The sequence below is a fragment of the Rissa tridactyla genome, chromosome 4 (genome assembly GCF_028500815.1).
Source record: "Rissa tridactyla isolate bRisTri1 chromosome 4, bRisTri1.patW.cur.20221130, whole genome shotgun sequence".
In the NCBI taxonomy this organism is placed as follows: Eukaryota; Metazoa; Chordata; class Aves; order Charadriiformes; family Laridae; genus Rissa; species Rissa tridactyla.
Window position 1 is genome coordinate 62,471,802 of NC_071469.1, and position 24,904 is coordinate 62,496,705.

Below are 24,904 nucleotides of genomic sequence, written 5' to 3' on the forward strand. Positions count from 1 at the left end.
GATTTGGAAAAAGAAAGCAGGGCTTGAAAACTCGCCTTTGCATTTCTAAAGCATTCGGAAGCAAGCCCTTTCCAAAGGCAGCGAGCTAATTCTGGATCTTAACGACTTGACACCAAACAATTAAACAAGTCTAGGGTGACCCGAATGAAAACTCTCAGCTCAAATATGTATTTTTTTTTAAAAATAGCTGCACAGACACCCACCAGGCTGGTGCAGCACTCATCCCTTCCCTCAACAAACTGCCAAAGTGAGGTATTTAAACACAGTGCCAGGTTTTCAGTAGCTTGGGGAAAGGAAAAAGAAAAAGAAAGAGGGGAAAAAAAAAAAAAGAGGTTATGCTAATGTCTTTCCCAACACGCTCGTGGGGAGAGGAGGACCTCTGGTTTGTCTGCCTATTGAGAGGCGCAGCAAAGGGGGACGGTTCTTTGATGATTTTTTTGTTGTTGTTGTTTTTTCGGCCCCTCTCTGGATGCCTCCTCGGCCGCCACCTCCCTCTTACAGCTGCGGAGGGGCCGCCTGTGCCCTGCATCCCAATGAGGCAGCCGGGGCTGCTGGCGGGGATGCTCCCCGGAGGGAAGGTCAACCCGCAGCTCGTCACCAGCCTGTGCTGGGCCAAGGCTCCCCAGCTCCCAGCCCGGCTCCTCCGCGCCTGTCACGGCCCCAACGCGGGGTCCCCACGGTCGCAACGGGCTAATTCAGGGCACAGTAAATCCGCTCCCTGCTTTATTCTCCCTTGGGCAGCTGGCCGGTCGTGCGGTGCGGTGGCAGCCTGCATGGCTGTGACTGACGTGACTGCCAACAGGTTAAGAAGAAACACCGCCTCCTCCTCCTCCAGCTCAGCTCTGGCTTTTCTAAACCTACTGCCGTTTCTCACGCTCACACAAAGCTGCAATACAGGGCACCTGCTTCATTATCATATCTTGGGGGAATTTGGGGAGGGAGGGATGGAAGAGGGGAGCTGGAGGTGGGGGTGAAGGGGGCGGCTGAGTGGTCTGGCTTTCCAGCAACAAAGGGAGCCCTGCCAGGACCACTCCCGGTCACCTGGCACCCCACACCTGTAAATTAACTTCAGAAAGCAAGATAAACAGCCTTGGCTTAGGGCTTCCCACAAAGCTCTATGGGCATGAGGTATAGAAAAATCAGTGTATTGGAAGCTACCTCTGTCCTTAGTTACACAACAGCGCAGACGGGAACCACCTACCAAAGGCAAGGAATGGGCGCTCTGATTCACAAAGCCAGGCCATGTGAGAGATCAGAAGTCAGATTATGGAGAAAGAAATACAGATTCTCACCCAATACTTTCTCCCCACAGGGGATGGCCAACTACCACGTTCTCCGATTCCAGCTCTGTCAAAGGAGCCAGCCAACACCACCACTACAGAAGACACCACCTCTGTACTTTTTATCACTGTATTTCAACTGTATGGTTATGTAAAACTGAAACACAGAGGTTTATCTTCTTTTTTTTTTTTTTTTTTTTTTTTTTTGCTGAATTTCAGTTTAGAAGGTCAAAAATGTTGCCATATTGCTTACAGCAATCAATTTAAGCAATACCAGATATTCCCAAAGGAGCGAAAGAGAATTAATCAGCATGTAAAAAACTCCTTACTCCTACCTTTGGCACAGCTTAGTCAGGCTAGTCCTAACCTACAGCTGTCTCCAGTGGGAGAAGATGTAAATGAAGTTTCATTAAAACCAGCAGTTTTAAGGATAGCTACATAAATTACAGTAAAGTATGAAGCGATTTCTTAAGCCACGCTGAAAACAAATCTCAGAGTGATTTGCATCTCCACTACCTCACGGTGGGAGCAAAAGGACTTAAAACCACCACGAGGTGTCCAACACAATCAGAGAAATCTTTTCTGTAACATGCTCGCAAGCAGCTACAGCATTTTAACAAAATAAAATGTTCCTGTAACAGAAAGTGCCATCATGTATTCCTCTGCTTTTGACAGGTGCCTGACACTCTCTCATTTTTATAAATAAATAAAAATGACAGAGGAGGTGTCAGATTCACTGAACTGAATTAAGCACGCTTGGAACAATTATTTCTCCCCAAGTAATTTTTACCTTGACACTATGATGGAAAATAGCACAAGCAGCTAACAAGGCACTTAAACTAATAAGCCCCTGCAACTTTTTAAATATCTTCCCTTAGAGGAGGGAGGAACCTACAACTATTCCTCGAGCTTCATCTAAAGTTAATACAATCAGTATTTCTGCAAATCAGGCTCTTAAATACACTGCGTGTATTTATATAAAGGGTGTGACTTAATCCTCCGAAGATTTTATGATCTCTACTAAAAATACAAAGAAAAAAAAAAACAAACCAAAAACACCAAACACACCACACCCTGCTGTATTTGAACAAGGGCAGGCTTTTCTAGACGTCATCTAAAAGCTGATTTAATTATTTTACCTCTTAGCATCCTTAGCCATGACTCTTGCACTTATCTGAACACTTGCCTTATTTGGCTATGACATACCCAGTTTTGTTCTTCAGTAAATCCTGCCTAGAGACTGACAGATAGTGTAAGAGGGGACAAGGCAAAGAAACGCATACAAACCAAAGCTCTTCCAGATATTAAACAAAATAAGTCCAAAAGCACAGTTTTAGCTTGTATTCTTAGGGCTGCCTACACATAGAGGATGCTCAGGAAAAGCATCACTAATTGATTAAAAATTAATTTTAGATCCCTTCCTCCACTCTGCTCCATTAAAAAAAAAAAAAAAAGATTAGGAAAGCCAAAAACTCAGGTGAGAGTGAATTTTATGAAGCATTTATTTGCTTTGCGTACATTAAACCTAAAAAGTACTCAGCAGAGGGTCGCCATTAAGATCTCGAAGAGGTGAGTGCGTAACTTGGGAGGTGGGTGCACACGGGAAAGCAAGAGCAGGGGAGGGAAAAAGCAGGATGCAGCCGCGCAAACAACATCCGCAGCGAGGACTCACAAGTCCCTGGCTCACTCTTCCAGGCTCCCATTACTAGATCATTGTGTCATTCACAAAGCGAATCAAAACCTCGGGGAATTGTAAAGAAATGGTGAAAAAAAAAAAAAAAAAAGGCAAAGGGACGTTCGGGATGATTTATGGAAACAGCAGCTTTTCTAAAACAGATGATATGGACCAACTTCAGACCTGGTTTGAAACAGGAAAAAAAAAAAGCTCTATTTGTAAAAACTAAGCTGCAGAACATAGACTTTTATAAATAAGCAATTTATGGAGGGTAAGAAATTAACACATCGTATTGTTATCCTTTAGCTTCTGGGTTTGAGTCCTAATTTTCAACATAAATACACAGAGCTGGTTTAGGCCACTTACAATAAAAGTTCTACCAGTAATTGTGAGATCATGCTGTGCATCAGGAAATTCTTAAAAGTGCCAAGAAAAAAAATCAATGCAGAATTTTAAACATGTTTATACAGACAGTTACTGGGTAAATATTTCATAGAAAGATGCATAAAAGCCAAGTTAAGCAAATATTTCAATGGCAAAAATAAGAAGCAACAAAAAAAAAAAAAAGGGGTGTGCTGTTTATATGGCTGGGGCTAATTTGGATTTCCCTTCTTCATTTTGTCACTAGCAAGTCTGCAAAACCCTGAAGGAGCACACAGAGACCACGTTAGTTCTAATAAAAAGTTTCATTTATCTTGAGCCATTTAATGGCCATCAACGGAAAAATTACAAGTACTTCCCAGAAAGCAAGTTCTAATATTTGTTATCATGGCAACCTCCTGGTTACGCCTCCAAATTTAGTATTCCACAGATAACTTTTACTGAGTCACTACCCCAAACTCAGCAATGAAAGTTCTCCTCCAGATAACAGGAGTGCCTGCCTCAGTTCAGAGGAATTTTGCAAAGTAACCTCATTGCATACTGAGAATTTATTAAAGCAAGTTCACCACCGGGTAACGTGAGAGCAAGCAGCCGCCGCAGCTCTAGTGCTAAGCTTAGCCGAGCAACACAGGTGTAAGAAACTTTGCCAAGGATTTTCATGCCTTGGACTGAGGTGTATTGCCACTGTAAAGCAGAGCACAATCCCCGCTGCTGCCCCAACAGCATCACAGGCCCAGCTAGGCATGCTTCTGTCACCTTAAACACTATTCAGATTCATTTAACAATGCACAGTAAAAATATTGAGTCTCAATATAATCAAACAGTAACATTCCTGCAGGAATTCAGCCGTACCACAATTTATCCCTGTAATATCGAAATATGTGTATGCACTACTAAAAGCACATACATATAATCATCATTATTATTTTTTGAACCCTGAAGTCATCTATTATAGTAAGGTCATCATACCTCTCCCTAGCAGCTCCAAGCTCCAGGAGAGATGCATTCCAGTCAGTCACACAAAAATCTGTTTCTTACACAAGGAGGAATGCAATAAAGACCCACCTACATTGATCCTTGACATTGTTACCATGAATTAATTTGCATGTTGCAACAGCATTTTAGTACATTAAAACCACTTTTCATTTAAAAAAAAGCATAAAAAAATAAAAGGTATACACCACACAGAAGCGAAAAACAGATGAGCACAAGAAGACTGGAGCTTGAATTACACTTTTCTAGCCTGCAGTGCCCTGTGCTGTTGTTTTGGGAAGACATGGCAAAAATGACAATCTCCTCTTAAAACTGCTCCTATTCCCAGGGAAAAAACAAACATCATCCCCTACCCCCAGCCAGCCCTAAACTCACACCAATTTCTGCGGACATCAAACCCGGCACTCGCCCCACTGGATTTTCAGAGGTCAGGGACTGCTGCATCGGCACCACGCAACTGCCCCTCACCATGCACGACCCCTCTACCACCTGAATCCTAAAAGCCCCGTCCTGCGACTGAGCACAGTCCGCTCTCTGTAGTTCATCTTCCCACTCTTACTAGCACATCCCCAAAGCACAGAAGCAAAACAAACTCCAAAACACATCCCTTGCCTAGCCGGGTTACAGCTGCCCTTCAGGTTTGTAGGAGAACTTGCAACAACTACAGTAGGAGAGTTACATTCCTACACTTCAAGTATGAGAACACCAGAAAGCCATAAATAAAGCTTTAAAGTCACATGAGGGTGGGGTTTTTTTTTTTTTGCTTTGTCTTGTTTATAAAATACTTAATTAAAAAAAAAAAGCACGCGAAAACCTAGAGGTCACCTGGAGTAGCATTCCTGTAGAAGGTCATCTGGGGCCATGTACGTGCCTCAGGGACTTCTACAAAGGAAGGAACATGCACACATGCAGAAAACCCTACATGCAAACCCTGCTTTGTCGTTTGATGCTTGGCGCACGTTCTGGTTACAGCATTTTCTTCCACTGGCCCCTGATCTGATGCTATCAGCTCAGACGGCAGCTGCTAGGGGCTCCTCTGCCACCCCAGGGGTCAAGCCAAGCATGGCCACCCTGAAAACCCCACTGCTGCTGACAGCAAGGGAGGAGGGGAGCAGGAGAAGAAAGGGGAAGGACAGAGGCACCTTGTGGAGGGGTAAGACCGTGGTAGACACAAGCCAAGACGTGACTACCACAATTCTGCCTGGAGTCTGCTCCATCAGGGAGGAGGATGCTGTCAAAGGGACAAGCCAGGGTGTCCCCGATGCTGGGTCTCTGCTAGGCAGGGAGGAAGGCGCTGGGCTGCTGAGAGCACAGACAGGGCAGGGAGAGGTGGGAGCCTGACCCTCACCCCAGACCACGGCAGCTGTGCCAGCGGCCATCACCAGTCCTGGTCCCGTCCCAGCAGCAACAGGGGCAGCTGGAAGGGCAGGCTGTGCCCTGAGTATCACTCCCCATTCGGGACCTCATTCTTGAAACATGGTCAAATGCAAGCAAGTTTAAATAGCAAAGCTACCTCCTTTAAATACACAGACGCACACATACACATCTTAAACAGAGCTAACGCAGAGCCTGGCCATGAGCACACAACATCGTTGCACTGACCCTGCTCCTTCACAGGCAGAGCCAACGCTCATAGAGAAATCTGCCAGAAGTCTGCCTGGCCACGAAGACTCAGGCCACCCTCTGGTCCGGGGAAGCCATAAGGTTTAATTTATTCCCAAATTAATGCTTTCATGTATATATTTCCCCCTCCATACTGTGAGCAAACCATTTGAACATCAGGATTACAGTTTCAGTGTCAAGCTAAGGGAGAAAAAAGTTTCCAAAAAGCAGTCACTGCACACTTGCAGTGGCTAATCTGCAATTTTCATTTACCCACGGCACACTAAATGAATCTTTGTAGTGGGCAGACATTCTTGCAAATTATGGTTTTCTAAACAAAGCCCCACTTGGGTACAGAAATTGGAAGGTACAGATAACGCCCACTCCTTTTTTTAAAAAAAAAAAAAAAAAAAAAAAAGAGAGAGAGAACAAAGGACCCACATGAAAATTACCATCCTGATTATTATATTTGGTGATAAAATTGCAGTTCAACTACAAAATTAACTAAGCACAAGTCCACTACTGGGTCACTGTCACTGGTTTGAGAACATGTTTTTCTACATACTTTTCTTCCTTTCACCAGAGAATCCAAATTTCCCAGTTTAATCATATTCCCTTTTCCAAAAGAAATGGGAGCCTTTTTAAGGAATGAAGACATTTAGTTATTTAATCACAGGGGCAGCACAAGATTAAAATGGATTAGGAAAATTAATCCAAGCTAAATGTCTCCGTTATAATAAAGTTTCCCAATGAACCTTAAATCAAGGTTCCCAATTTCAGGTACAAAACCTGATTGAAACTGCTGCTGCTTTGCCAAACTACTGCTTTCTCCTGCCCCTCAGTACTAAAAATGCAGTCCTAATTGCTATTTCCATAAAGAAATATATCCAATATTGACAGGAGTTCTATGAAAAATTCTTGATGGCCTGCAGGGATGCTTGTGCTTAAGCCACAGGTAAAATCTACAGCAACAAAAATCAATTGCGCTGCAGATCGGGGCTCCCATTCCACGCTGCAGTTGGATTTTCTACCAAACAGGGGGTGATAGTAATTAAATAGCTTCATTTGCAGTCCTCAGTTCTTTGCACTAATTCGTGACAGTACACAGGATGGAGAGAAAGGTAGTTACGACACTCTACATACAATTTCGTCAGGTATGCCTCCCTGTTTCAATCTTTAAAAAGGAAATTATAAACAGTAAGCTGCAAGAAGGTTGGTGATAAAACAGTAAAAGAGAGACAGCAGTGGAGGAAATAAAAATAATAATAAAGAAAAGGTCTTCAGCATTACAAACATCGATGCCTTTTAAAAAGAAGAGATCCAGCCAAATTTCCCCCTCCCTTTGTACTGAAGTTTAATAAACATTTTCTCCAAGTTACCAATTTTGAGAAAATCGCTGGATAAACACTTGCGTTAACCCAGTTACATGGCGCGGTGCCAAATGTAATGCCAAACTTCCCAGTTGCAAAACGAGCTGTTTTTACACACCAAAGTAACCACGCAGCAGGCCTGCCGAGCCTGAAGACAGCTGACAGAGATGACTGTTGCTGTCCCCCCATTGCACCGACATCCATCCAAATACCAACATCTGCTGTGCTACAATTTACTTTTTACACAACATTTAGCAAAACAGTGCCTCTGACTGCAACATCATTAAGGAAGTAACAACAAATAAATCGCAAAGTCCCATCAGACAATTGTAAAATTAAAGCGTAGTTTGTCTTGCATACACTGAGCTTTAGTTCAGATGTATTGGACTTCAGAAATAATAAGCATTAGAATCTGTTTTCCTTTATTAAACACACAAGGCAAAATTCTGTAAACCGTGACATGCGTAATCCATCATTACAGTGAAAATTACAGTTTTGAAGATATTGACTTGACTCAGTAGGCAGAGCAGCAGATGCCTGCGAGGCAGCCTGGCCTGCCCAGTACGATCCCAGCAACCCAGGCTACTAACAGGATTACACTGTGCCTGGAAGCTCAAGAAGTGAGTTCTCAATTCGAGCCCATTCCTTTTCAAACACCCAGAGTGCATATTTGTGCTTGTGAAGTATGGAATTAACGTTCCTAAAAACTAAAGCGCCCTTCGCTTTAAAAGCAGGACGGAGCATGGGGGCCAAGGCCATTGGATGGCACCTCACAGAGGTGAGGCGGCAGGCTTGGGTAGCGAGTCCCGTTACAAATTCATAGCCTGGGGCTTCAAACTGGGAATTAGGCTCCTAAGTGAAAGCCAGGTTTGGTTAGCTGTTCCACTGTACTGCCCAACACACTTCAAGTTGAGGAAGTCCCTGTGCAACCTGGTGTCCTCTAAGCCTGTGTCACCCAGGGTGCTGCAAGTCAAAAGGGGTCAGCAGGGCTGCCCTGCCACTGCTGTGGGGCTCGGGCTTTCATCGGCACACACACGGCGTGGAGGAAGAAAGGAGAATTTTCATCTTTAAAACTGCGGCCGGTTTTCAAAACCATTTCTTTCTTCCTCCTGTCCTGCAGTAATTCCAGGAATGCAAAAACAAGCAAAAAAAAAAAATTCTCACTTTCTCTTGAAAAGCGGATACTGAAATCAAAAATTTCGTCCAGAAACAACTTGAGTTCTGTTAGGCATAAATTAAGGGGTCTTCCCCTCAATCTTTCTGCTCCTCATCACCACCCTTAACATAACCTAAAAATTGCTGAAGTTACAAAATGTGGAATTTTTTTGTGGGAACAACCACTGCCCCTACATCTCCAGACAATGTGTCTGTCAGGAACAACAACATACCCAACACTCAGCTCAAGATACAAGAACTTGGCAGGCTGTATCTCAAAGCAGTTTCACCAAAACAATACAGTTTCCCTCAAGTCACTATCAGCTTAATAGTGGAAGACAATAATATTTCAGATAACGCAGACAGCAAACATTTTGGTAAGTTCAGTGGACATTGTTTATCCAATTCACAGATAAAAACAGTCAACATCCACAGCTAGGTTAACAGAAGTGCTTCACTAATTTGGCGCATAATTCACACTAAAGTCAAAGGATTAGGCACTGAAAGACTTCTGGGGATTTAGGCCAGCACTGATTTGTGTCAGACTTTATGATAATAGATATACATGCCCATCATGGGACACAGGGGAAGCCGTGCAAAGCACAGCCCATGCAGAGATCCTCTCCCGAGCAGGGATTTAGAGGACGGTCTCCTCTGTGCTAGCTGCTATGTATTTGCACAACAGGAGTCAAGGTCCATTGGAAACTTATCTAAAGAGTTGCTCCTGCGCAAACTTTAGGTTCAACCTCCGAGTTCAGAACTGAAACAGTATTTGTTTGTCCATTTATCCCCTGGCACGGTTGGCTTTTTGTCAGACAGATGTATGCCACATGCAAGTCATTTCCCAACCTCCCTGCTCCACCTCCCTTCACGCACTCTGCACACACTCTGACCCCTCAGCAAATGTTAAAAGAGAGGAGGAAGTGTTTCTGACAGTTTGCATACTCTTCGCAACAATTTTATTGCGGGGTATAAATGTTTTCTCCTGCCCACAACCCTACTTGCAAGGAAACAAAGCAAAACAAACAAAAAATCCACCGCTTCCCAAACAACTGAATACCCGAAACCCAGCAGCAGGAAAGGGGAGGGAAGGGGTGGAGAGGAAAGGACAGAGAGGATGGATTACACTGAAGTTATTTTTGTCCTGTTCAAGTGGATGGGCAGAGACAGCTAAATATAGAATTTATCAAAGCAGGTGAACAAGGAAGATGACAGGGACCACATGTTTCAAGGAGCAAGAAATAAATGAAGTACACTTCCTACCTCCCGGACCAATAAGCTCCCCAAAAACACACTTCAGTTTGCATGAGCGAGATTTGATTGAACAAATATTCAACTCACCGCAGCCTTCCCTTTGGACATGTGACAATGTAAATGTTAAGCAGATAGGTTTCCTGTCCCTTACCTGCTTGTACTATATATAAACAAGCACTACAAAGTCCACGTTAAAACAGAAAGAGGTTTGCGCTCTTCTGTGGTGCCTTTGGACAGAAATTCTTCAGAAGAAAGCATGCTTGCCTGTACGGCTGGGTAATAAAGCATCACTTGAAATCAAACGTTAAGGAATGTTATGTTGTCAGTGGCAACACAAAGGATGTGGTTTCTATGAAATTTAACCAGATATTTCAAGGACAATTGCTTTCTTCTGGTCAGACTGTAGTCCACAGCTTGCTTAGAGTAACTGCTACAGTAGTTTGAATTTCACACGTGAAAATCCATTCATACGTACTTTTAACTCCTTCCAGGGTCTGAGTGAGTCTGTGAAATGCACTGGGTGGCTGTTGCCAGAAGCACGTACTCCATTCAGTCACTGTGAGCAGCCCACGCTGGCAAACACACGAGTAGCAAGACTCACTCAGGCTCTTGGTCTCTCAGAGGCTGCAGCCAAGGATGCAAACAATAGCTTTTAGCAAGGACGTTAAGTACTTTACTGGTATGCACACAGTAGCGAGCAAGGAAATATTCAGAGAAAAGACATGGCACCAGTCAAGCCATAACTTCAGTGGAAGCCACACTCACATTAGTGCTGTAACCTACTGCTGGGCTTAAAGAACAGAAAGCTTTTATGCGGAACATTTCCCTTCTTCCATCTGTGCCCCCAGTTACCACAGTATCCAAGAGCCCCACAGCCTGAGTTGCATTTGCCCTCACAACATCCCTGTGAAGTAGGGAAGTGCTGTTATCACCATTTCACAGATAGGGAACTGGGGCACAGAGAGACAAAAATAACCTTATACGAGATGATCGTATAGGAGGAAGTTTGTGGCAGAGCAGGGGACAACTGGCTTTGACTCTCAGTTCCAGGACGGTACTCTAATACACCAGCCACTTCTTCAGCTTCTAGATGTTCTGCCTTCCGTTTGACTGACCTACCGATCTCCCCTGGGCAACAAGGAATGGGGAATGCCTACGCCTTTTATTAACAGCATTTCCAGCCCAGCAAAAATGGAAGAGGGCATCGGTTGCAGGCGTTGTTTGCATTCACAAGTCCAAATCTGAACAAAGAAAACAATTTCCAAAATAGTCAGCACTATCCTGGTATTGTGGGAAAAGGAAGGAAGAGGTATCAAGTTTTCAAAGTAGAAAAATTAAAGAAAAAAAAAATCCATGATAGGTCATGAGCACAATTTTAAAATAATTAGTGAAAGTTTTAATAGGAAGCTGGTATTAGACATGCATCCTACAAGAACCTCCCTGTTTTGAAGATTTTACATTATAAAACAATAAGAAATAAAAAAATCCCTTTGGAACTACAGCTTTCTCATTTCAGACACAGATCTAAACACAGATCTGATGTAGTTTCATACAGAGACCTTGGCTCCAGACTTCACACAACAATCTCGTCTCAGATAAAACAAATTCCAGAGGCTAGAGACTGCTCAAGGTTTCCCATTTCTGGCTCAGCCAGACTTCAACCCTGCCCTCAAAGGCTCTCTTTTCTAAGTGAAATGGCACATCAGGTCCAAAATTTACTCTGTCCTTTGGGACTCCAGTTGCAGCCATCTAGAGCACCAGTTGTGCAATAAGCTTCTACAACTTAAGGGCATTCATAAAGCAACATTTAATGTCAACTGTTTGAGGTGACTATTACCCTGGAACAGACAGGAGAAATCCATCACCCTATGGATCACCTGTTTTAGAGTCTGACCCCAAAAGGTGGCTGCTCATCATAACGGCCAAAGGATGACAGATCGCTACTAAACCATCATGCACAGGCCTTGATGAAGGGCACGGTCACTATACTGATAGGGACAAAGGAAGAAATTTGTGAGTTGGTGCTAGCTGAGGGCACGAGATTAGCCACGCTCAGCTTCCAGGTCGCCTCTACTATCAGACGACTATCCTGTCAATCGCTGCTGATAAGCTGGACCTTATGGCACAGGCCTCCACTTTTGTAACAGACTGTTGCTGTAAACTTCAGCCACCAGCAACACAACGTGAATCTAAAGGACACCGCTTCTGCCATGGTCAGAGTCTCAAGGAGCTGCAGCCAACCAGCTATTGCTGAAGGCGATCACCAAGGCACCTAGTTCAACTTCCATCAGTGACAAAAAATAACGGAAGCCTTGCTTGGAGATGACCCAAAGGAACAGAGCTAGCCCCACCACACATCCTGCTACCCCTTATTTCTCCCCCTTCTTTTATACCAGGACTACAAAAGGGTGAAGAAAGGCTGGGATGGGATGAGGTTAGAAACATTTCTACTTTCTGACAGCGAGCCTCATAGCAACAACAGTCAACCAAGCAAACAAAAGAAAGCAAAACTCCCAGCAGCTTCACAGCTACGTAGCCATCTTAGTCAACCAGACAGCCTAGTAATTAAAGCAAAAAGCGAGTTTTGGTTCCAAAGCACAGGCCCAAACACTAACAACAAGTAGTAAATTAGCGAGGTTTCTTTATTATTCCATGTTTTGAACCTTTTCCTTGAAAAATCCCAACTTCTGTATTTGAACAGATCAGGCAACAATGAAAAATGAAAAGGCCTGTTGACAACAGAGGAACTGCTATTTATTTTCTGTTTGACGGCCATCGCAAGGAATACCAAAACTAAAACCAAACACCTCTACAAATGTAGTTGTTATTTTCTTTCAAAATCAGGCTGGGCTTTGCACGTGATTCCCAGTATCAAACCGGTCAAGAATTACAGAATACTTTATGTTGAAAGGAGCCATTAAAGGTGATCTGGTATAATCTTCCATCAAAGCAGGGCCATTCTAAACTCTACAAAAGAAATCCTAAAACTAATAGTACACGTGGGCAATTCAGGAGAATTACAAAAATACAAAGGCAAAAAATACAATGAATGCAACTTTATCAAACTGCAAATTACAAATCAAATTCGAGGAACAAAACCTCAAGTCTGCTTGGCCGTGTGCCCTCATCTTAATCTCCTCGCCTCCAGTCTCTGGTTTGAGGATTATAAGAGTCAGCAGGAAGATGAATATCAATAAACATTCTGTGTGTGTACTGGGCATAAAAAGGAGAAATGAATTCTGTGTTCCTCCATGTTTTATTTCACCACATGAATGATGGAGAAATGAATTCTGTGTTCCTCCATGTTTTATTTCACCACATGAATGATGAGAGAAATAGCACAGGATTGTACATGGTCAAAAAGGTATGCACAGCCTCTGAAGCACGCACATGTATCTACAACCACACATCCTGTTCTGTGTCATTCCACTTCTAAAATGGTGCCTGAAAAGAGAAAAGCCTTCAGAAACATGAGGTTTTGCCATAAGCACACCCAGTCAAGTCACGGGAGTAAACAAACCTCTCCAAGACACCAACGAGCTGTTGTGAAGTAGCCCATTCCCAGTAGCCTGGAGCAGCTGCTAAGAAAGCTTTCCTCTGGCTACAGGGAGGAGGATTCCTTAAAATGGGAATAAAGCTTCATATATACTGATCTTTTTACACATTCCTGCCAGTAACCCGACAGAGAATTAACACAAAAAAACCCACAAAACAACCACAAAAAGCCCCGCCAAAAACAACCCTTAAAAATGCATAAAACTTATCACAGTAAACCTGACTTTTTTTTTTTCCTATTTTAGATACAGCTCTCTATAACATAATGATTTGTATTACCGCAGTACACTGCAACTTCAGATACACATCTGGAGCCGAGCCACCTGCTGCACAAATAAAACAATGAGACAGTCCTTGTTTTGCAGAGTTTACTGTCACAGGACGGGGACAACGGAAGGCCAGACAGAGAGACACACAAAAAAAAGGAGGACCAATACTGGGAATCGCAATGAACAGCAATCTCAGTACACGCGCACTGCAAGTTCGTCAAGGCCTTTTATAAGCAACACCAGGAGCAAGAGCTTTTAAAGAGGATAATAAAGCAGTACTGCAGCTGTTTACAGGGACCGTTTCCCAAGTGTGAAAGGGTAGCACACGAGAAAGCACAGAAGCGTTTGCTTGCCCCCACGTTGTAGTCGCAGCACAGAGACATGCTAGGGTAACTGGAGGCAGAAGTTAACATCTTAATAGCAAATTAGAGATGGTAAAAATAGGTATGAAAAGCAAAAGCAGCTGGTTTTGCAGCTCAATGCAACAGAGGAACTACTAGATAGCAACAAAGCAGCAGCCCAAAGAACAGGCTCTGCCCTGTTCAGAGCAGCACTCTGAATGGGACACGGTTACATGCCAAGCATACAAAGATGCAAGATGATGCAAACCTTAGAAGAGTATATTCTCCCCACCCCTTCCATGTTTTGCTTTTGTTTTCAATTTTCATGAATAACAGTATGCTCCAACAGCTACAGCAACTTTGAAAACATCAACTTCTTTAAGATCAAAAAATACAGTCTCTGCAGACGATTGGGTGATAGTTGCTGCAGAGCCAAGACAAGTCACTATTTCAGAAAGAAATCTGGCCACCTGCTGCTCCAAGCAGAGAAGGCGGTATACATGTAAAATCATGCTTTTCGACAAAATTACAACTGATATTACCCAGGAGACACAGACTAGAGTGGGAAAAAATGCATTAACTTCAAATGGCGCAGTTATGCTGAACTGAATTGTACACGGCTGGCCAGTAGTCTTCACTCAGTTGTCACAGGTTTGGTCATCTTAAAATCATTTTATATTATTCCTGATGTACAATCTACTACAGACACTTTAGACCTCTGGCTTCCTTTCAAGTCAGAGGGTAGATATCAGTAATGCTGGGACATCTCAAAACCTCAGGCATTACAGAAAAATAGTTATATCAGTTATTATGGAAGGATAAAACACCTACAGTACAAAAGGTTCCTATTGCAGCAAGACAGCACGTTCCAACCCAATAAAAGCAATCACCAAGTCTAGTCCTAGAGCTCACTCGGGATCAGAACACGCTATGCCAATGACAAGGTGTAAGTTTTAAGCAACTGCTCTTAATGCAGCTGAGCCATCACAGCTGAAGAAGCTGTTCCATTGCATCTATCTGCACAGCCAGCACGGATCCACAAAGGGGCAAGTCTTGCCCAACCAAACTAGCAGCCTTCCATGATGGAGTCACTACATCAGGGGACAGGGGAACAGCTATGGATGTTGTCTATCTGGACTTCTGTAAGGCCTTTGACATGGTCCCCCACAGCATCCTGCTCTCTAAATTGGAGAGGTATGGATTTGATGGGTGGACTGTTCTGTGGATGAGGAAATGGTTGGATGGTTGCTTCCAGAGGGTAGTGGTCAATGGTTCAATGTCCAGATGGAGTTCGGTGACAAGTGGTGTCCCTCAGGGGTCCGTAATGGGACCAATACTGGTCAATATCTTCATCAGTGACATGAACAGTGGGATCGAGTGCACCCTCATCAAGTCTGCAGATGACACCAAGCTGAGTGGTGTGGTTGACACACCTGAGGGATGGGATGCCATCCAGAGGGACCTGGACAAGCTCGAGAAGTGGGCCCATGTGACCATCATGAGGTTCAACGAGGCCAAATGCAAGGTCCTGCATCTGGGTCAGGGCAACCCACAGAATCAACACAGGCTGGGGGATGAAGGGATTGAGAGCAGCCCTGCCAAGAAGGACTTGGGGGCACTGGTGGATGAAAAGCTCAACATGAGCCAACAATGTACATTCACAGCCCAGAAGGCCAACCGTATCCTGGGCTGCACAAAAGAAGCATGGCCAACAGGTCGAGAGAGGTGATTCTGCCCCTCTACTCCGCTCTGGTGAGACCCCATCTGGAGTACTGTGCTCAGCTTTGGAGTCCTCAGCACAGGAGAGACATGGACCTGTTGGAAGGGGTCCAGAGTAGGGCCACAGAAATGATTAGAGGCCTGGAGCACCCCTCCTATGAGGACAGGCTGAGAGAGTTGGGGTTGTTCAGCCTGGCGAAGAGAAGGCTTTGGGGAGACCTTATTGTGGCCTTTCAATACTTAAAGGGGGCTTGTAAGAAAGATGGGGATAAACTTTTTAGCAGGGCCTGTTGCAATAGGACGAGGGTCAATGGTTTTACACTAAAAGGGGTAGATTTAGACTAGGTATAAGGAATAAATGTTTTACAATGAGGGTGGTGAAACACTGGAACAGGTTGCCCAGAGAGGTCGTAGATGTGCCACCCCTGGAAACATCCAAGGTCAGGTTGGATGAGGCTCTGAGCAGTAAGATCTAGTTGAGGATGTCCCTGCTCATTGCAGGGGTGTTGGACTAGATGACCTTTAAAGGTCCCTTCCAACCCAAACTACTCCTTGATTCTATGATTAACAGGTCTGTCCACTATGTTCAAAATGTGAGGCCAGATTTGGCTGCTACGTCTTTGCAACCACACTGCTTAAAAGGGTTTAAAGGCAACATTCTAGAGGAAAAATGCCTCGTTTTACCTGAACAGGCTGAACCTGGCAAGAGCTGATGGTCAGGGAACACATAGAACCCTTTAAAAACACACAACACCATTTATTACACTGGGACAGTACTTCATGTTGCACAATCCAAGCTTTTGTTTCAAGCAAGAAAATGTTTTCTAAATATTTTGTCACCATGACAGTCTAGCCTTGGACTCCCATTCTGCCCTCGGTTACTCCAGAAAACCCCTGTGAAGTCAACTGTGCTGTACAGCTCGTCACTGCATCCGGGGCCACCGGGAAGGCTCACCTGGCAGTGCAGCTACCAGCATCCTCTTGGCCCTCTCTGCTCTGCAGGGCTCTCTCATCCCAAGCTGTTTTGCCTGACCACAAACTAAAACATTCAATGTAAGATCCGCATGAAGAAACAACACCGTATGTAAGAGGAAGATGGTTTTGCAACTGAGAAATACTAAACATCTCCCCGACAGGTTCAGCTTTAGCCGAGTAATACAGGCAAAACAAAAACGATTCCCAAGATAGCAGAATGAAACATTTTAAACACACAGAGAAAAAGAGACATAGAAAAACATCCCAGCTTTGAGGGCCCTGTTCCAAGTAAAAACATTTCTTTCAGGGACATTAATTTGGCAAACTAAATCTGAGCAGATACAGCCTTAGTCCACAGCACAGCCCCAAAAAGAGCAGCGGAGCATTTCTGTATGATTCTGGAAGCCCAGTGAAGACTTCTGCAGAACAAGATCAACAGAGTGTTTATATACAGCCAGCAGCATCATGTGAACGGGCGGTTTAGTTTCCGAAATGAATGTTTGCATTGTCATTTTTTAAAACAACAACAACAAAAACAACAACCAAAACACACCCTCTGTTCCACACTTACAAGTTTCCAACATTAAAAACATAGCAGGGGAAGGAAGTGCTCCAGCAGCCAAAATTTACAAATTCTTACCATAGCTTTGGCGCAGTAAACTTCTCCAATGTCACAAAGGCCTATTCTTCAGGGGGCCTGGTTGCCTTTTTTTTTTTTTTTTGGAAGGACTAACCCACATGTGAAGGCTATTAAAGAACACACATACAAAATGCCAACAGAAGCATAAACATGCACACTTTGTGTGTGTGTGTTCTCAAAGTTTTATCTGTCTCTCCTCACACAGAAAAATACCTTGGAACAGCCTGGAGGCAGGTATTTCTGCTTTCTCTCTTTTCACTGGTGAAACTCTGAAAGCTTTTTCCTTTCTTTGCTATAAAATGGCAATGCTATTTTACTTTAATTCATTCAAGTCGGTGACAGAGAGTCACCCTCATTAGTTGCATTCAGCAGCCAGCTTTCAAGAAATTAACAAAAAAAATGAAGATATTAATACGGGGGGGGGGAAGGGGTGTTTGATTGGGGTTTTTGCTAGAATAAAAATTCCTAACAGTAACCTTTTAATTGTTTGAGAGTCTACCTTACCAGAACCTCAAAGAAAATGCTAATATCTACGTTACGCTTGGCATTTCTGCAGTGCAAAAACAAATCCAAGCTCTGAAAGTCAGCACTTTTTCCTCTTATTATCTGATGCTATATAAAAGCCCTAACATGGATTTGAAAGAAATACAACAGAAAATCTTGCCTGATCTAAATACAGAGAGTTAAATTTATCTTTCAGTTTTCAAAACACCGCTTAGAGATTGGGCATTTAGAGTTCTATTCACTGGCTAGAAAAAAGCCAAATGGTACATTTTAAAAAACTGACTTTGAAATATTGTTATGAGAACAGGGACAAGCTACGTAAACCCTAAAATTCTGTGGGTCTTTGTATTCATGATTATTGTCACAAACTAAAAGGCTCATATTCCCCACTAAGCAAACATTTACAATTAAATCCATTCTGCACAAGGCATTTGCATTTTGAGATAGAACAGTCAGTTGTTCAGCTGCTGTGATTTAGATGGATTGGTTCATTATTGCTGCAGTTCGTTTTCAGCTACACTGTATAACAAAGGGGTGCCAATGTAGTCTTGAATGGCTTTAAAGCTAAGTATGCTGGTATTCTTCCATGATGATGTAATTTAACTATCTCCCCATCTCTCGGATCAAGATATCTTGACTTTACAGGCTAAACTTCAGCGAAAACGACAGAAACAAGCTGTCACAATAGTGTTCAGTAGGCAATATCTCCACAAGTCAGCTGAAGGCTGTTGCTGACAAGTTTGCAGTGATTTTCCGTGTATGAAAAAGTAATTTTTCCCTAATTCTTATTTACAATAAATACTTTTCCTATGCAAGTAACAAGGCAACTTTGACTTCCAAATCGGGAGATACATCAGTTACATACCTTCAAATGTTTGTGCTATAGCAAAAACTTATCTGTAACAGAAAAGACAACGTAGAACTACAATGATGTCTGCTCTAAAGAAAATTTCAAGTTGAAAAAGTCAAATACTATCCTGCTCCTTCACTGTCTGAAACATATTGCCAAAGGCAGTATTAAAGCTGCAAAGCCATTTTTCCATTAACAATCACGTAAAAAGGCAAGGTTTCTTTTTTTAAAAAAATTATTGAAGAAAAAGCAATGATGATTAGTGGCATTTAACCTCCTAACCTAAAGCACAGTCTTCTCAAGACACTGCCAGAGCAACACAAAGAACACTTATCACAGAGTGACTTAATTACTTAATTTATAGTGGCAAAGGATTCATATCCTACGTCCAGAAATCAATTTCCACCTATAAAACTACTTCCAATCCCCACAACCAGCACTGTCACCACAGATTATCACAACCTGGATTCTAGCCTACTCCATACATAAACTTGCAGTGGAATATAGCTAAAACTACACAACTACATATTTAAGTCAAGTCTTGAATTAAGAAATAAATGTCTTCGCTTTTCTTTGTGTCCTCAAAGTTTCATTTCTCCTTAATGAGGAAAGGAGATCGTATGATCCAAAGTTAAAAATTAAAACAAACAAACCAACCAACGCCCCAAAAATCTGCATTACAGAGAGAACACTTTCATTTAGGTAACCGACTGCTATTTGTATGTTTACGGACTACAGGCAGGCGCAGGGATATGTAAGACCCACAAAGAAAAAAAAGTCAATCCAGACAATCCATGCCTGCAACTCCTTGAAAAGCAAGCAGCAAATACAAAGTAGTATTCCCACTTTGCTGGCATGAAGAGGCGTGACAATGGATTTTGAACTGCTTAACAGCTTTCTTCAAGGTGTAACTTCTTACTGACAATTCAACTGTGAAGCTCCCACCTAGGCATAATGGCAACAATAAATAAAATAGTGGGAATCCTTGCATTTCAGGGCATAAACCCTACTTTGTGTATTTTCCACATCAGTATAACTACACCATTCCAAACAAGGCAGCATTAATTTGGCAGATGTAATATGGCATGTACAAAGGCTCATATGGAAACACATGGCAAAAATTTTAAGTATTTTTTGCTCTTAAATCTTGAGATTTGTTTAACTGGAGTTTGATGGATAACAAAGCAGTTCAAATATAGTTTCATTTGTATGATTTTATTAGCCATCAGACCAGTCAAGCCACTTGCAGCAAATAAGAAATTTATTCTTTCACATCACTTGCTTTCTCAAGTGTAATCAGGGTACATTTCTTGATCCCCAGATCCTTTAACAGAACTGTGTGTTCAGAAAAATAAAAACACGCACTATAAACTATTTTAAATCATATACTTCTGGAGATTTTTTACTAGAAGTAATTAAACAGCCCTTTTTCTTCTCCTTAGTCTAAAGGCACTCAGTTTATGTTTTCCAATTTTTCCTCTACATCATGAGGATTAGCAAGCTCCTCTGCTTCAGAAAGACAAAGGGCCAAAACCTTCAAAACCTTGGAACTTCTATAGGTGGGAACCAATTTATAAAGCCACAACAAACAAAAGGGTTGCACTTAAAATTTGAGAATTAGCATCAATTGCTGTAAGCAGCCCTGACCCCCATCAGCACCTGAAGTCCACTAAAATAACAGTGTGAGGACTGGTGAGACACTGGAACAGGTTGCCCAGAGAAGTTGTGGATGCCCCATCATTGGAAACGTTCAAGGCCAGGTTGGATGGGGCTTTAGGCAACCCAATGTAGTTGAAGGTGTCCCCACCCACAGCAAGGGGGTTAGAACTAGATGATCTTTATAGGTGGCCTCCGAGCCAAACCATTCTATCATTCGAATACTGGAGCTCCCTCCCAAAACAGGTATCTCCTATGAAGACGACGGTTCACAACCAAAACAAAACCCAGTTCCCCAGCATGCATGTTCTGTGGTCCTCATTAAAAGCACATTAGTAAAGCACAAGCAGAAGAGACTGATTTGATAGCCCTGTAAACGAGTCAGATGCTGCACTCAGTCTTAATATTAACATGAAATACCACTGCAGTCATGCACAGAACCACTGACTCCAAGGCATATTTCTACATGCAGTTCACCAAAGGCCTGGGCTTTGGACGGCACATCAAAACACGCTCTCCCAGCTTACCCAAGAGACTCAGGAAAACAGTAACTAACTTGCCTGCAGTCTGTGATGATTGTTTACCTCTGCTGTCCTCAAATATGACCATGCACTTTTGAATAAATTGACAAATTTCACAATATTGTTTGACCAACTATCTTTTTCACATTTTTGGCTCAACTTGAAGAGGTGAGAGAATAATCCCAGAGTTCCGTAACATGTTTTCCAACTGCACTCAATGTTGGTCTTCATTATTTCCCCCTTTCAGTTGCAACAAGTATTTCTCACAGAAGCACACAACTTCACACCTAATATGGTACTATTCTTTCTCCATTCTTTTTCTTCCTCTTTCCTCATATAGTTTCCTGGTTTTTGTTCCCCCTTTAAGAGGCACATTGTACCTGCAACATAATACATCTGAAAATAAAAATAATCCCGCCTCTGTCTTCCCCCCATGAGAGATGACTTTTTAAGTAAGATTTAACTCTTTTTCTTAGTAAATCAGTTACTTCAATACATAGAAGGGGAAAAAACCCACAAGGCTGGTAACTGTTTGTTTATTTTTCACAACGCTCTGTCTTTTAAAATGTATTCAAATTAAATGTTCAAATGTAAAGCAAATCCCTCTTTCCAACACATATTAAGGTTTTTTTCCTGAATGTGGCTGAGACCAACTACCACCCTAATTTTTAAGGGAATTATTTGCAGCATAAAAAGGGGATAAAAGGAGATAGACCATGTCACCATGTACCAATCCAGCAGCATCAAAGTCCTTGCCAGCTTTTTCAGATGGTGAAGTGTAGGGCTAAGAGTGCTAACGCAGAGCAAGTTTAAGCAGGGGAAGCCATGGGCACAGGCAAAGGGTGCAACTGATGGTGCTAACGCAGGGGGAGCACCAGCAAGAAATGGTGGAAGGGAAAGAACATTCTGGCATCCATACAGGGGCTGCAAGGGAAGATATCTTGAAGTGAGGACAAGCGCCCAATTTAAAATGCATGGCACAGCACCTTGCCCAAAACCACTCCTGCAAGAGGAACAAGCAAGCTTTACTCTCTTGATCTCCCTCTACCTCAAAATAGCATACTCACTTAGTACTTCTTTCTTCCTAAATCCAAACCTGATGACTTCTCAATATGCCTACTGAGAGAAAAAAAGAACAGAAAACCACACATGGTCAACTTTTTTTTATTTTTTTTTGCACAGGCCTACCTTTTCTTTCTTGAAAATGAAGGAACCATGAAAGAGAGGATCAAAGCCAATGCAGGCAGTTTCTGGATGATCCACTGTATCAAGCATTCCCAAGCTCGATTTAACAGGCCTTGCAACATCCTAGATCCCTCATTCTCAAATCTCTTTTAATGACAAGTAACAGTAATTTATCATGCTACCCCACTTTTAGAGATAAAGTTGAGACCTAGTTTGTTTCGCTTCTGATGTACAATAAAACAGAATATGAAAGTAAACTTCCAGGACTGACATAAATAATGTGGGCATCAACATCTGAGCTCTTCCTCTTTGCCATTCAAAGCGAGAGTGTGTTTTGTGTCACTTGCATGAAAGTTCCAGTCAGTCAGTTTACAAACATAGACAAAAACATCTAACCTAGCATGACTTCTCTAAAGAACTGAAAGTTTTTGCAAAAAAGGTGAGGGAAAAATGTTGGAATAAAGATTTTTTGGGGAGTAATTTTTACTGAAAAAAGAAAGATTTGAACCTCACCCTCCAAAAATGTGAAGCTGTGGCTTAAAGAACGGGGTTTCCTAGATGAAAAACGTGCTGGAAGAAAGACTTTTCTAAAAGGACACTGGAAAGTAACAAAGATGGTCAAAGACTTAAGTAGTCAGCTCAGTGGAAGGAAGATGAGCAATCTCTAGGCTACGCTAGCTCTTTATAAGATGTAATACAGTACAATTACACTGTACTAGGTAATTCTCAGCATCTGACTTCCCTGTCATCCAAAGTAGACTTTTTACAGTACACTGGATCCAGCCTGTTTCCTATGATCTCTCCACACATAATTCCATCAGATGAGATTTACCCTCCAAAAGTCTAGCTGACTAGCCATTATCAGCTCATATTTCTCCAGATGTTTTGTGATCTCATCCTTTCTTAATGTCTCTAGCATCTTGCCTACCACCAAGGTCAGATTTATTGGTCGATGATTTCCTGGTTCCTCCCCAGTCCCCTTTTCCCAGAACAGGGCAAACAAAATGAAAGCAACCGAGAGCTAGCATTGCAAAACTATTGCCCCTTCTGTTGAAAAAGAGACACACAAGAAAAACCACAAACTGACACAGCTTATCTTTTGTTTCCAATAAGAATGGCTACAGATTTCCCTATAAACCCAACCCTTCGGCTCTGGAAGTAGCATCAGCTTCTTTCCCTCTGTTCCAAACTTCCCCCCGCCCCCATTCTTTGTTCAGCCCCTATCTTGTTTCTTACCTTTCCTCTTCCCCCCAGTTTTTCCTCTGAAGCAGCTGTGCCCTCTATAGCTGGCATCTTCAGAGTTCAGATGCATCTTACAGGATCCTTTGTATCAAGTGCCACAGCCACTCCTTTGAAATACCGTGAAAGCCAGACGATCCTTGAACTAATCTGAACCTTGAAGGTTCTGCTTACACAGGTCATCAAGAAAGTGCACCACTACATCCCAGGGACAGACAGAAGCCAAGGTAAAAAATAAAAAACACCCCAAAATAAAACACACACACACAAAAAGAGGTACGGAACACGGTGAGAACAGAAAAGAGAGAAGAAAGAAGAGGTGAAGAAAAACAGCAACACAAGAGACCCACTGTCTTTAAAAATAAAGAAAAAGTTAACTTCTGGTCATACCTCATAAGATCCTGTTTTGATTCTTATTAACAGAATACTGAAAGTATGAACCTGTGTTCAAAATAACAAAGCTAAAGTTCACCGTCTGTGCTATTCTGCTAGAGAAAGTTAAAAGAGCAACAATCAGCATTTAAATTCTTGGCTTATATTTATTGTATTTTTTTTTTGCACATGGATCCTACATTCATTTTATGCAATGAAGCTACAGGAAGACAAATCACCAAGGACTACTGCTTATTAGAACATCAGTATCACTCTGTTTCATTATAGAAATAATTCTTTAGCAAACAAAAAAAAAAGAAAAAAAAAAGTATTTCCAGCACTGGAGTAAGTATCTTTCATATAATTTCCCATTTAAGGACCTGTAGCAATTTTGATCAGCTTGGCAGCCACACTCCCAACTAGTCAAATAGTTTCATCTGCCTAAAGTCCACACAAATTGACATTTGGAGGACATGTCCTGGTTTTCTCAGTTAGAAGTACTGCGAAGTATTTATATACTATTTAAAAACAAAAGCAAAATGTCACTCCACATTTCCTGATAAATACTAATACATGAATACACAGGTCTCTCCTGCCGCTTATAACTGCTTCAGAGTTCTCAAAGTGAGAAATCAAATTTTCTGTTTCCTTTTTTAAATGTCAGTGTACATTTTTCCCTCCCCCTCTTTCCCTGCCTCCAAAAGACTCCTTTTTCCATACAAGTTTATATCCTAATAAGAAAACCGGACATACTAGGGAAGACAGAAATGACAGAGTATCAAAACGCACAATCCCCCTCTTTGTTAGCCTTGCAGAAAGACTTAAAAAAAAAAAAAAAAAAAAAACAGGATGAAGACTGAAGACAATAGAAGGACCTTTATAAACAGGGACCAGAGCAGAAAGATGCCAAGAAATCCAATGAGATCTTTAAAATGGATCAGTAAAGTAAATAAAATACACTCCGGCATACCTCTTTTACCGAAAAAGTTCCACAACACACAACCAAAATTAAGAATGCTCATGACACACATCCGGAAAAACAGTAATCTCAGAACTCAACAAGCAGCAATATGGGCAGACGATTTTCTCCTTCCTCCCTCATATTCAGTCACAATTGTAGCACCTCTGCATCGACCCGCTTCCCCCATCCTTGCCCAATAAACAAACCTTCAATGTAACACAACCAGGGACTACACATTCTGGACGTACACATGCAATACACCAACCCCAAGTCTGAGTTTCTTCACATTTTCTACGTGTATGTTGGAACACTTCAGCCACGCAGTTATGCGAAGAGTGGTTTTAATTACTGTTTCTGTCTTCATGCAAGAGTCTATCACCTCACTGTGATTAGCGTAACAGTACCAA

The 24,904-nt window shown here is 42.3% G+C and overlaps 1 protein-coding gene across 6 annotated transcripts in view; it reads right to left on the minus strand.

Annotated features, from left to right (window-relative positions):
- Window positions 1–24,904, minus strand: part of AKT1 (AKT serine/threonine kinase 1) — a 77,470-nt gene that overhangs the window by 41,954 nt on the left and 10,612 nt on the right. The window contains exons 3-4 of one of the 6 annotated variants that reach the window (XM_054199897.1): window positions 23,162–23,362; window positions 21,808–21,859 (exon numbers count right to left, since the gene is read on the minus strand). The exons of the other annotated variants lie outside the window; for them this stretch is intronic. The gene's annotated coding sequence lies outside the window, so the exon portion shown is untranslated. The remainder of the gene's footprint in view (window positions 1–21,807; window positions 21,860–23,161; window positions 23,363–24,904) is intronic. 6 annotated transcript variants of the gene reach the window in all.